This window comes from Crinia signifera, chromosome 5, assembly GCF_055691185.1.
Source record: "Crinia signifera chromosome 5, ASM5569118v1, whole genome shotgun sequence".
NCBI lineage: Eukaryota > Metazoa > Chordata > Amphibia > Anura > Myobatrachidae > Crinia > Crinia signifera.
Genome location: NC_139221.1, coordinates 142,646,016 through 142,660,406, shown reverse-complemented (window position 1 = coordinate 142,660,406; position 14,391 = coordinate 142,646,016).

The window sequence follows — 14,391 nt, the reverse complement described above, 5'->3', positions numbered from 1 at the left end:
TTAAAATCACCCAGCCAATAGAAATAATATGAACTACTTTATAATCTAGAGCTCATAAATTCCTAATAATGAGGTATGTTTTTAAGTAACACATTTCACAGAGTTCTTAAGAAAAAAATCACTTGGTCACACATATAAACTGTATATTATGCAAAAAGCACTCAACGTTGGGCTGATCAAAGCTTCTACACATCCAACATACTGCCAGGGATTTCATAATACTAAGATATTCATTATAAAAGGCAAAATAAGCTTTTATCTTGCAATACTGTACATCAGTTCCCTAACATGCTTCTCTTCTACTCAAGTATATTCTTTAGAAATTTACTATATGGGGTCAATAGGGATAGTGAGCTTAAATACTGGCATCATCAAATCAAAGGGATGACTCTAAAATAACATAAAATACAAAACAACAGAACAATTCAGGTGCTACATGGTAACATATTCCTTTAGGTTGAAAGAAGACTTACATCTATCAAGTTCAACCATTTACAGGATCTGTTAGAGGGTGTTGTCTAGATGTTAAGTCCCCGTTTAAATTTTTTGAATTCAAATTTGCTAAATGATGTTTTTCAGTTGGACTATGGATGTTTTTATACAATCAATGCTTGTACAACTTTAATTTAAATGTATTTATTGTGTCTGCCAACACCACTTATTCTTAAAGACAGTACAATACTTTCATAAAAAAATACTTATACAGCCCGAGTACATGCTCATATGTCCTGGTCTCTGAACTCAAAGTAAACAGGGTGTCTAACTGTTTGCTATATTGTCCCCTGATACATTTGTACATGTTAAGGGTGTCCCCCCTTAAACAATCGCTTTTACAGCGTAAACATTTTTTAATTTGGCTAATCTGTCCTCATAGCTTTATTCAACCCTTTTATTAGCTTGGTTGTCCATCTCTAGACTTTTTCCAGTTCTGTAGTGCCCTTTTTGTAGTGAAGAGCCCATAATTGTATTCCAAATTCTAGATGAGGTCTAACCATTTCCTTGTACTGTGGCATCATTATTTTGGTGTCCCTAGCTTCCATGCCCCTTTTTTTTTTTTTTTTACTTTTTATTGAAAGTTTTCATATACACAGACATACATATAAAGCGAAAAAAGAACGGATAAGCAATTGCTTTGCACATTGTATAAGGAAGTTGAACATTGCTTTTTCTTTTGCAATAGGTCAGTTTTACAATGTCAGAAGTTAACAGCCAGATGTTGCTTAAGCAATAACATGATATAATGCAATATAGACGAAAAACAGACACATCAGGGGTGGGGGGGGGGGGGGGTGGGGGGGGGGGTTGAGATTAGCATATAAGTGGATAATTTGATAACTTAAAATGGGTATTGCCGACTTCGAATCGGATCAGGTACCAAGCAAGGAACAAATCTAGGAGCTCTCTTTGACAATCATCCCAACAATAGAGTATCTATGTCTTTTAGGAAGGCATTAGCTAATTTGCTGTTTGAGTAGTTCCTTTGGGAGGTACAATATGTACGGAGTCAAACAGAAAGAGTAGTAATTGAGAAGAGTTCACTAGTTCGAAGCCAGGTCTGGTGACAAGCCTTTCAAATGGGGACCTGCTCTTTCCCACTCTCCCTTATTAAAGAATCCCTGTATGATGATACGTGATTCTTCGTCCATAGAATTTATGAAAGCGTCCCATTTGTCATGGAAGGATTTTGCGGACACCCCTGCATTTATCATGAGGGTTTTCACATCAAAATATAGTAACTGCAATAGTTTGCCTATCAGTTCTCGTAATGTGGGCGCTGATTTTTTAGTCCAATGTATTAGTATGTTTTTTTTTGCTAAAGTTAGCGTGATCACTAGAAAGGGGACCCGAAGTGGTGTGTGAGGAGCGAGGCTCCAAGAGCTAAAATCAAGGAGCAGGCATGCCTCTGGTGTTGGCAGGGCTGATATTCCCAGAACCCTGTTGACATAGGCTGTCACCTTTGCCCAATACCGACGGATTTTAGAGCACTCCCAGAAACAGTGAAAGTATTTTGCATTTGCCATTTTGCATTTAGTGCAGTCACCGGATTCCGCATTCCCCGGAATTATGTATCTACGCTGGGCGGGGGTAATAAATGATCTATGCAATGTCTTTAGGTGTGTTTCTTGTAAGTAGGCAGAGGATAAGTAACGATTACATTTACCATAGTGAATTATTGTGGAAGCGGACAATCTACCCTGGTCTGTAATATCTGAGCTCCATTTTGCTATTAAGTCCTGTGTGAGGGGTCTGGATTTATTTTTTGCCTCTACTAGACAGGGATATAAGTGTTTTATTCTATATTCTACGGTATCCCACGTCCGAAGTATGGCAGAGATAAGGTGTGTCTCCTTTCCCAGCAGTGGGCCCCTGTCCAAGGACCACACATAGTGTCTCACCTGAAGATAGAGATAAAAGGTGTTATTTGGTAGTTTCAATTTCTCCTGAAGGTCAGCAAAAGAGGCAACGTGTCCTCCTGGATCGAACACCCTGCTTGCAAGGTCCACGCCAGCCTTAAGCCAGATCTTGAAAACAGGATTGGTCAGGGATGGGCTGAAACCGGGGTTTCCCCACAGAGGTAGGTAGGGCGAAGTGTGATATTCACGGTTAAGAAGTTTGTTAGTCCCCACCCAATTCTTGTATGTGTCTTTAAATAAGACATTTGCGAGTATCCCTGAGGGAATATCAGTAGGTTTCATATGCAGTAGTGCCGCAGGTGAGAAAGGATGTAGGACTGCCCGGTCTAGTGCTGCGTCAGTATATGTAGACCTCCCCAGCAACCAGTCCCCTGCGTATCTGAAGAAAATAGACTTGGAGTATAGCTCAAAGTCGGGTATTCCTAATCCACCTTGGGGCCGAGGGTTTGTTAATTTTGCAATCGAGATCCTGGCCCGACGCCCTTTCCACAAAAATTTAGAAATTGCCGATGTTATCTTTTTAATGTCGGTTTTCTATGCCCCTTAAACTAGTATCTTGTTGGCCTTATTAGCTGCTAAATGACACTGAGCACTGCACCCCGGTTTGTTGTCAATTTGGACTTCTTTCTTTTTTAAATCAAATTTCCCCAATGCTACCCCATTAAGATTGTATGTAGTACATTGGTTATGTCTCCCAAGATGCATTACCTTGAATTTTATCAACATTGTACCTCATTTTCCCATCCACTCCTCTAGCCTATTTAAATCCCTCTGTAGCATGGAGACCATCCATTCCTGTTCTAATCACCCTGCACAGTTTGTGTCATCAGCAAAAGATTGATACTGTTATTCCCTCCTCTACAGTATATTATTAATAAATATGTCAAATACAAGCTGCCCTAGCACCAATCCCTGTGGTACACCACTTGGGACAGGTATCCATCCTGAAAATGCACCATATTAGGTTATTCTGGTTCAGTCTAGTCCAGTGATTTTCATCCATTGCCATAAACTCTTACTGTTTGCATCCAACCACTACTCACCTTCCTAGTACTCAAGTTCCTATAGCCACACCTTTGGGTCCTTGATTCCACCTCACTACCTGAGGTTCTCCCATTGATGTGATTTAAACATATTATGAATCCTAATTTCGCTTACAAGAAAGCTCCTGATTCACAAATAACCCAAGTTCAACTGGTAAACGTGACATATCCTTGGTAATGCTATTTCTGTTAATGTTGGTTAAGGGGACTAGGGGCCTTATTCTAGTTCACTCTTTCTTACAAAATCCTTCTTAGATGGACAAAACCATGTGCACTGCAGGTGGGGCAGATGTTACTTCTGCAGAGAGAATTAGATTTGGGTGGGGTTTTACTTCAAAATTAGATCTATATTGCAGTGTAAAAACACAGAAACATAATAACTCACCCAAATCTAATTCTCTATGCACATTTTACATCTGCCCCCCTGCAGTGCACATGGTTTTGTCCATCTAAGAAGGATTTTGTCAGAAAGAGTGAACTAGAATAAGACCCTATGTTCTCTTTTATTAATCTTTGTATTTATGTATTTATAAAACTTTTGACTTGTTTTGCTTTCAGTGGTATTAACTTTTTATTTTCCCTTTTAGCTGCTTTAATTTTCCATTTACCAACTTTATTTCATTCTTTGTACTTAGTGAACGCTTCGTCATCCCCATTAGCATTGTATATTTTTAATTGCTCTCCTCTTATTGCTTCTTGGTTCCCTAACTTTTTATTCAACCATGATGGGTTTGTTCTGTTGATGTTACCCTTATTTCCATTTGGGATACATTTATTTGATAATGTATACAGCAACTTTTTGAAAGTTTCCCACATTTCTCCCAGTAAATAGAGCATCCCACTTCATTAATTTAAAAGAGTCCCTAAAGAATTCAAATTTAGCCTTAATGAAATTAAGTATTTTAGATTGTCCTTTATATTGTTTACAGAAGCTAGTTTTCAGTGAAACCATGTTGTATTCCCGCAGCCAGCATAGTCAGCGTCCCTGTCGGAATCAGTGTTGTCAGCCTAGTCAGTATGTTTGCGGCTAGCCGGAGCTTACGTAGTTAGCGTAGTCAGTCAGCATTACGCAGTTAGCGTGTAGTCAGCGTAGTAAGTACATTTGCAGCTAGCTAGAACTTACATAGTTAGCTTGGTCAGTCAGTGTTATGCAGTTAGTGTAGTCAGTCAGCATTGTGTCACCACTTATTACATTGTGTCAGTTATGGCTGCCGAACCATTAACCATTTTCAACCTGCTGCAAATGGAGGAGGAGTTGTTGGCGTTTTTCCAACGGCACCACTTGCTGCCAGAGACACAGACCTGTGGCAACGGGCATCCTATTAGGCTCAATGCGGTGCTGCCACATAAGAAGCTGTGGTAAGGTCAGTCTCTGGGCTGCACAATGGTTTCACGGATGTCACCTGACCTTTCTGACCCTTCTGCTGTACTTATTTTCATGGGAGGAGGAGCTGACAAGCATTTAGTTTTGTCAGCGCCACCTCAAGATTTCGAACAAAACTGCCGTTATATATAGCTATCTGATGCGGGAGGCGTTTGCCCTCGATCTGATGTCCCAGTCCCAATGCTGGATTGGCGGACCTGGCAAAATTGTTGAGGTGGACGAAAGTCTGTTTGTCCAGCGTAAGAGCCACGTTCAATGCGTTCTACCACAGCAGTGGCTCTTCGGTGGGATAGCGCGTGACACCGGTGAATGCTTCATCACACCAGTGGCCAGTCGTGACACCAGGGCACTAATTTTTGCCATCGAAGCACACATAGAGCCAGGTACCACCATCTACTCAGACTGTTGGCATGCATACAAAATGCAACGATGCGATTCAATATTCCATATTTTCATATATTTCAGTAAAAGTTACAGTTCTTAGTTAACACATGTCGTCTTTACTGTCTCAGATGTATGATATGGCTGGTGTGAATGTCTTCCTAAAACACCCCCACTATCATGGTGATCGGCGGCGGAACGCGTCCTCCGACCTTTTCATACCCCCACTATCCACATAGGGGTGGAGTTGATTTTATATAGTGTGGCGAGCGCAGCGAGCCACCGAGTCCGAAGCGTGGTGAGCGGACGCGCATTACTTAACATGTACTCCGTGTCCCCTCACGGGGCTCCCTGTGCTCGCCACGCTTCGGGCTTGGTGGCTTGCTGCGCTCGACACACTATTTAAAGTCAACTCCACTCTGACGTGGATAGTGGGGGTATGAAAAGGTTGTAGGACACGTTCCGCTGCGCTCACCGCATTCAGGGGTGGCGTGGATACTGGGGGTGACGCAATGGCATAGTAAGCACCCATCACATGGCATGGGTGCTTATACAATGAAATATTGCATTGCATCGCATTTGGTGCCATGCGATCCTATGCGATATTTATTGTATAATCTCTCCTGTGCACTTAATATGGCCATCGCATTGCACGCATCGTACAGTACTATACATGGTACGCGATACGATTTTCCTACGCAGAATAGTCCGGTAAGCTATTTGTTTAGTGGTTGCCATGCTAGGAAACATGTACCCAATTATCTCTACCTGTGGATATTTCATAATTTGTCAGTGAGTAAAGAGTGCACCTGAGCACCTGCTAGGTGGTCTGGAAAATATGAACTGTTGGTTGTTCTTGAGGACTGGAGTTGGCTTCCCCTGATGTAGACAAACAAAAAATTACCTATAAGTGCATCAATCAAAATGGTACTGTAACTCATTTGCAATGTAGAAGCAGGGAGTTCAGTAAAGAGTATCCAAGAATGTTTAAAGAGGAGGTAAACATAACTCACAACAGTTTGTTACATACATTGAACCATAGATTGCTGGTAGAATTACTGTATGATATAAAAAATGTTACAATACTTGAGACAGAATGTTTTATAACACTTCCATTGTTTTGATATTTTTTATTGAGATTACAATAAGCAAAATATGCCTCATTTAAATAGAATTTATATAATATACAGTATGCAATGCAGTAATCATGACTAATTAAACATGCAACAACTGGTAACTTGTCACCACTATTGAAAAGAACATAGTAATTGCTAACAATTTAATCCTTGGGGTCGTGGTTCCGGCGGCCATCTAGAAGCAGCTATTTGCACCAGCTCCTCGCTTATACTATCCTGATTTAACATCCTGAGGGCGCGCACTTGGCTTAAACTCCCTGCAGGAGTGGGGGAAGTTGTCTGGAATGGGAGTTCCGGCATTGGGGGACTTGGAGGAGAGGCTCTGCTGGTTACGGACGGAGGCCCTGGACTGCATATGCGCCATCTTGTGGCCTAGGGAATCCGTTTGACGATAGGTGCCGGGCTGCTATGCTCCGGCCCTGATATTCTCCATGCAGCGAGTTGGTACTCGCTGGTGTCCTCTCCGGAGTGAGTAGCGGGGAAGGCGGGAAGCGGTCCCTGCTGGGATGCACTGCCGCTGTCCGCACCGGGGGGGGCTGCACCATCCTGCCCCGCTTGCCCATTCATTTGCGGCTGCTGGACGCTGTTCGGATCGGACACTTCCTCCTGCTGGCTTCCGGCTTATCCTCCGCAGCACCTACTGATACCTGTTTTGTCCTCCGGTGCTCTGGTCCTCTCAGGCTATTACTCCATTGCTGTTGCTGACAAGGGAGCTTCTGTGCACGGGGCGCGGTTGGCGCCATTCTACAACTCCGAGGCTTGGAAATTCTGTGCAGAGTGTGCAGCGTGTCTGGAGTCCTGCTGCTGTCTTCTTGCACCGCTTATTTTGACTGGGCATATAGGCGTTCGGTGGTGTGCTAGCCACCATCGGTTCCCTTTTGTGGTCTATAGCAACGACTGGCCTGGACTTTTTACCATCTTGCATGTCTCCTTCCATTATGGAAGTAGCAAAGCTTCTTCAGGCCATCTATGCTTCTGAGCAGAGGCTCCTCAACATGTTCACTTCTATATCAGTAGATGCCATGCCTCTCTTTGATCACTCTGCTAATACCTCTACAGATAAGTCTGCAACTAACACTGCTGATCTCAGGAGGAATATCCTATCTCTCCCGAATACACCTGTGCAGCAGAGCAGTGAAGCTGGGGGGCTAAGCTCATGATTGATGTTTACGAGGTACCTGTGGCTCCTCTATCTGCTAATGCTCTGGACTTTTCTATGGTCCTGTCCAGACCGGAGGATCCTTACCCTCTTGCACCTGATGCTGTGGTTCATCCGTACACCCTTGATTTGCTTTTAATGCAATTTATGTGTTTTGTACACTGTTGGATGCTCTGTCTATCTCCAAATGATATGGGCTATGACCGTCTGTCCCTTTTCTATCATTTTTGGACCCTGAGGCCTGGCCGGACTAGTATTTCAGGATTTATCTCAAAATCTCTGTTGGAAATGCCTCTCATACCCTGTTCTATATTTTACTGCACCCTAATTCTGTTTCCTGTATGCTATACATTTGTCTGATATTATAGCCAGAAGGTTATCTATATGTGCTTGATGTGGGAGAGGTGGGGTTCACCAGTTTAGGTCATTACTTCTTTGCCCCTTCCATTCTAAATAGCCCTCGGCATATCCTGCCTTAACCATCCTTATTGAATATCCTCTACATGTCGGGATGTGGGGGGGGGGGGGGGGGATTTTCTAGGCTACTTAGTGTAGTTTAGTGGGTTTTAGAGGGTAGGTTGCTAGGTTTAGGGCTCCAGGTATTCCCAGGTTGGGGGTGGGACATACAGGGTGGGGGGTTATAGGGAGGTTTAATTTGGGTCCTGTTTGGGGTTTTATTTTGATGCATTAATATGGTTTATTTAGTGGATATATCTATATATATTTACACTTGGAGAGTGGTAATTAACCATTCTGTGTTGTAGGTTAGTGGGGTGCAGTGAACCTTATACAATATATATCTATATTTGTGTACCTTTTTATTCATCCGTTTTCAAGGACCCGGATGGCGCCTCCGGGTATTCGATTGGTATATATTTCTCTCTCAAGAAAATAGGAAATGACCTGTGATGGCGCTATGCTGCCTATGGACTGTACTGACCCCCAGTTATCACCCAATAACCAAAATACAGCAAAATATACAAAAATGAGGATTTCCAACCACGGACGCAAGATGGATTGTAGTCTCTGGGTCTTCCTAGGTTCTCCTCAACGGTTTCTCGACCATATGGGGAAAATTCAAAAGGAAAGATGGTGGTTACTACTGACCATCCCAGGAACCACTACACCGAACACAATGAATATTTTTTGTAAAGGAAAGATAAGTGTACCCTACTTACAGTAGGCAGGGCAGCGTAAAGGCACGTAGCGGTTTCTTTTCTTCTTTCTTTTTATTCTCTTTCCTTCCAGGGACTCACTTTCGTGGCATATTCCTCGAATATTGTCAGCAGCACGTGTAGCGGGAAGAAAGTGCAATATATAGATTTATACTAGGTTGACCATATATCAGAAAAATCAAAACACCCTGTGATTTGATGGATGAAGGAGTGGTGCTTGGATCGTACCTAACTCACCAATAGTATAAGCAAGGTACAAATATAAAGGTTTCTTTCACTCAGAGAGATTATTCTTCCATCTATAGACCATAAATATAATGGCGTACCCCAACTCACGTCAAAAGATGTTTCTTTACACACGTAGTGTGTTCTTTGTTTGGTGGGGCTCGATTTTGATCAGATGACCATATTTCTCTCCAAATGGTGTGTAGTGATAAAGTAAAACAATATAATAAAAATTGTGTTAAATCAGATTCAAATACCTCAGTGAATTTAGAGGTATAGGAATATTAGTAAGGGGTGTTTAAATTAATGTGACCAGAAGGTACTCATATCGTACTCACACGTGATGGTGGTCTTTTTATTTAATTCAAGACAGCTGAGCGCTACATCTTTACTCAGTAAAATCAAATCTCACAGGTTTTAAAAAAAAAAACGAATAATTACCTTAACAATAATATATAATAATGTACAAGTAATATACAGGAATAATCCAGTAATATCATATCTAACATACATTAAGACTATATATATACATGAAAAGTTCAATTGAAATACAGGGATGGAAAGGAGACATTCACAAGGTAATAAAAGGTCTTTAATAATGGGGAAATAGACTTTTAGTTTTATCACTAGCATTTCATCGCTTTTAGTTCCACTTATTCTGAAAGCACATTTCTAGGAGCACCTTGACCTACTGTATGTAATGAAAAACACACAAATGAATGAATGCAATAAAGAAACATACACTTGTTCTCTATATAAATCCACAAATGATACATGTTTAAACAGTATTTTAGGACAAAACAAAGCAATTAATGTAGTTATAAGTTATTAATACAGTAAATTGCATTTTCATGTGCTTGTTTTACTGTTTTCATTGTATACATTCTCCAGATTATCCATTCTTTGCATTTCATCCTGAAGTCTAATATGGGGCTGCAGGAACTAAATTATTCAACATTTACCTCTAAGTTTTTTTTTAGCCTAAAGCTACTCTGAAACCCCTCCCCCAATACGTTCCCAAAAATTTACATAATAATCACATTTTCTACCACCAACCATTCCTCAACTTTAATCTATATACATCTACTGTACTTCATTCCTAATCTGCTTTTCACGATACCTAAAATAGCTCTAATTTGTTTCTCTTAGCTCAGCTTCCTAAAGTTTCAGGAAAATTCTAAAGTCATTGGAGTTTATGATATTTAATTAATTAAAAATAAGGGACTGTAGGTGATGAATATTAGGTAAAAAAAAAATGTATGTTGCTGTACTTCCATAGAAAGAGATAATGTGTTGGCAGGAAAAAAAAAACATTTGGGCCACCTAGTCTACCTTTTTTTAACCATATTGTTATCTCAAAACCTATTTGATCCTTATTTCTTTGTAAAAATAGTCTTATGTCTATCCCATGCATTTTTGAATTGTTCTATTGTCTTAGCTTCTACCACTCTTGATGGAAGGCTATTCCACTTGTTCACTACCCTTTCTGTGAAAAAATATTCTTAAATATCCCCTGAATATACCTCCCTCCAGTTTCTGTGCATCTACAGTGTTCTAAAACTACTGTACTCTTCATTTGAAGAATGTTCCCCTCCTGAACTATTTTAAAACTCTTGATACTGTATATTTGAATTCCTAGCTCAAAACTATACATATTGAGATTTTTAGCCTTTCTGGGTAAGTAGTCCATGTACCATTTAGTTGCCCTTCATTGTACCATCACACACACATGTGTGCGTCGGCCGCTGAGGACGTGGAGGGATCACCCGATCTGCCCCTCTTTCCCTAAAAGCGTGAAATACATATACAAATCAATTGATAATACAAAATACATATACATTGTGTAAGGTTGTATACAAACAATACATAGTGACAATCTGTTAGGAAGTGATACAAAAATTAAAAACATTAAAAGCATGAAGTGCATGTCGCTCTATCATTATTGGATACTGTAGCGCAATCACTTGCTACACTGTGACCTGCTTAAATTCCATCAATGTACACTAGTCCAAATTAAACTACGCATGGGGCTAACATGTACCTATACGTGACAACATCGTATGTAGACATCAAAATGTAATAAAACATATTGTTAATCTATAAAAAATACGAGAGCCCGGCATGTTCATTAAGCCCTCTGGGGGCCAACGTATCCAGCCGGTAAATCCAGCGGCTCTCCGCTTTACATAGGGATAACCCCCTATCCCCTTCTCTCTTTGGATGGGGAATTTGTTCAATGATACGGTACCTCAGAGAGGATAGAGAGTGTCGCGCCGTGGCGAAGTGTCTCGCCACCGGCTGCTCGCTTATGCCAGCCAGCAGGGCATGTTTGATGGCTGATCTATGGGCTGCTGCCCTCTCTCTGAATGTTCTAATAGTTTTACCTACATAGTGTTTGCCGCAAGGGCAACTGATCACATACACTACGTAGTTAGAGGTACATGTTACCCTTTGTCTGATCTTAAAAGGTTTTCCTGAGAAAGGGTGCCAAAACTTGTCCCCTGTAATCATGTAGGAACAAGTTGTGCACCCACTGCATTTAAAGCATCCAGGTTTTGGGATACCTAGAAATGACTGTGTCGACAGCCCAGTCGACGGAGTGTCGACAATATCGTTTTTAACAAGGTAATCCTTTAGATTTTTACCCCGAGTGTAGGCACACATGAGTTTAGATTCCTGTAGGGATCTCAGTGAAGGATCTGTGCTGATAATAGGCCAATGAGTTTTGGCCATCTTGTTGATGGCCCGACTTTTAGGGTGATATGCATTTACCCAAATTAACTTATCTTGCTTCTTGGTTTTAAGGCCACTTAGTGCTTGTTCCCTGGATAACATCAGGGCCCTGTCCCTAGCCCTAAGAAGGTCATATATCTATATATATATCCTTCTGGAGAAATGGCCCCCAGATCTAGACAAAGCATTCTAGATGAGAAAGAAAACACCACTGAAGGGGTTAATATTGATATTTAGTCATTGGAATTTTGAAAACCTAGTGCATGATTTTGCATTTTGGGGCATTAAACTGTAATTGCTATGCTCTTAACCAGTCCTCAAGTTGTTGTTTTAACATTTCTGGTGTGTCTACCCTGATGCATACCTTTGTGTCATCTGCAAAAAGGCATATCTTCCATTCAATTCCATTTTGCAATGTCAACAATAAAGATGTTAAAAATCACTGGTCCAATTGCTATTTATGGAGTACTCAACAGTAATATTTCCCTCTTGTGAATGCACTCAATTTATTAAAACTGTTTGCTATCCTGCAACCAAGATTTTATCCATACAACAATCTGAAGCTGTGTACACACGGGGGCGATAGGGGCTGAAATAGCTGGAAATATGGTCGCAAGCGACCATATTGCCAGTGATGGGATAAATCGCCGGGTGTGCGCTCCCGTTTTCAGCCCCTTTCTAATCGCTGGTCGCAAGAGCTTGCTCCTGCAACCAGCTGATTACCGCTGCGGCACCGCCGGCAGAGGTTCCCTTTCATCAGCGACCATCTCTGGTCGCTGATGAAAAGGAGAAACTGAGCAATATATTGCTCAGCCATATATTGCTAGCAATATATGGCTGAGCAATATATCGCCCCCGTGTGTACGGGGCTTTAGTATCCAATTCTATGCTGTGGAGTTAATTAGTAGTCTGTAAAGTGGGACAGTGTCAATAGCCTTAGTAAAGTCTAGACAAGCTATAGCTACAGCCCCATATTTATTCAACCAGTAAAAAAAAAGTTTATTAATTTTGTTTTACATGAGTCATCCCTGAGACAATCCATACTGTTTGGGATCCTGTAAATTGCTGGATGTAAGAGAATCTGCAAATTTAAAAAAAAAAAAAAAAAGATTTTTTGAAAAGGTCTCATGCTGCTTTCCCATTGCCTAAACGGGTAAAGACCAGGTATTTGTAAACAGGTCTTTAAACAGATAAGAGCTATAAAGACCCTTTCCCACTGCAGCAACTAAATAGTAATTTGCCATTTAAATGCCATTTTTGTCACATTCACATATACCCGTTTAAGCAACCTGTTTAAACCCATAGTAAACATGGGCTGTCATATAGAATGAACTTTTCTGCTCCCACAGGCCCACACTGATGACATTTTGAGAGAACAAAAGGAGGGGGTGGGGAGTGGTCTGATCAGTGTTGCAATAATGGCAGACAGAGCACATGTCTCTGCTGATTTCATGCTTGTTTCTGCTGTTGTGCTGCTGGATTCAGCATGTGATCATTTCAATGCCTTCAGCTTATTTATAATTTGCGTAGTGGTTCTTATAAATCCTGATGCTCCAATCATATTGCTGATATTACGGTATATTGCAGCATCCTATACTGTACCGGTCATCTGACACATGATTTCTTCTTCCCCACGAATTCGAAGGAGTTCCCTGATCTCCTCCTCTGTCCAACTGGGCATGGTAGCAGAATGTAAACAGCAGTACAGCACAAAAACGTTTTAGCTCTTCTCTGTCTACTGTCTGCTGTGATTACTTCCTGGATGTGGTGACTGTACAGTCATCACAAGCAGGAAGCCAATCATGTTCTTAACCTTTATTATTATTACTAAATACCATTTACGACCCTTTCCCACTGGCAAAAAAAGGCTCTTAAACGGGTAAAACTCTGCTTTTTACCCATTTTTAAAAAAAGGGTATTTTTAAACGGGTACAGCAACCTGGAGCATTCCCACTGCAGCTCTACCCATTTAAAAAGGCTAAAAAAAAATGGCAAATTACCGTTTAAGGGCTGCAGTGGGAAAGGGGTATCATTTTATCTGCCAATTTGTAGGGGTATTCAACCAGTGTTATATTTTTTACTCAATGGTATTACATTTGGTTAAACAAAGATAGATAAGTAATTCCTTTATATGACTTTTACATCCTTTAAATTAGTTATTAACCATTTAACATAAGTATATTGGTTGTACTTGCATAGTTCAGCAGTATGCTAAAAACAAACAACATTTTTAGAATTATAAAAATAATTTAAGAAAACTTTTATTGAGGAATGTGCAGGTCAATGTCATATTACTGTAAGTTCAATTATAGATTTATATATACCACAACAATGGTATATACAATGAGCAAACATGAAAATATTGTGTCAAGGGATATTTTTGTCAACATTGTTACAAAAAAACACTTTGTCCACATCTGTTATTTGTGTTAGTTTTCCTTGACCCTTATGGCAGCTTTCGTTCCAAACAATATTTGTATTGTCTTTTAAAAAGACAATTAAAGAGCAAATGTTTTGGCAGAACTGCAAATGAATACTAGGACATATGTATCTGTTCAACTTCTAAAATGAGAATTAAACATGAAATCAATAGTTTAAGTACAAGAAAATATTTAATTTTACAGGTCAAAATCCATTTGATGTTAACAATTTAAAATTAATTACACAAGAACTGTAATAATAATTATTTGCTAAATTGGCTGGGTATTTTTTATCATCGAAGACCTTAGCATTTGTTTATA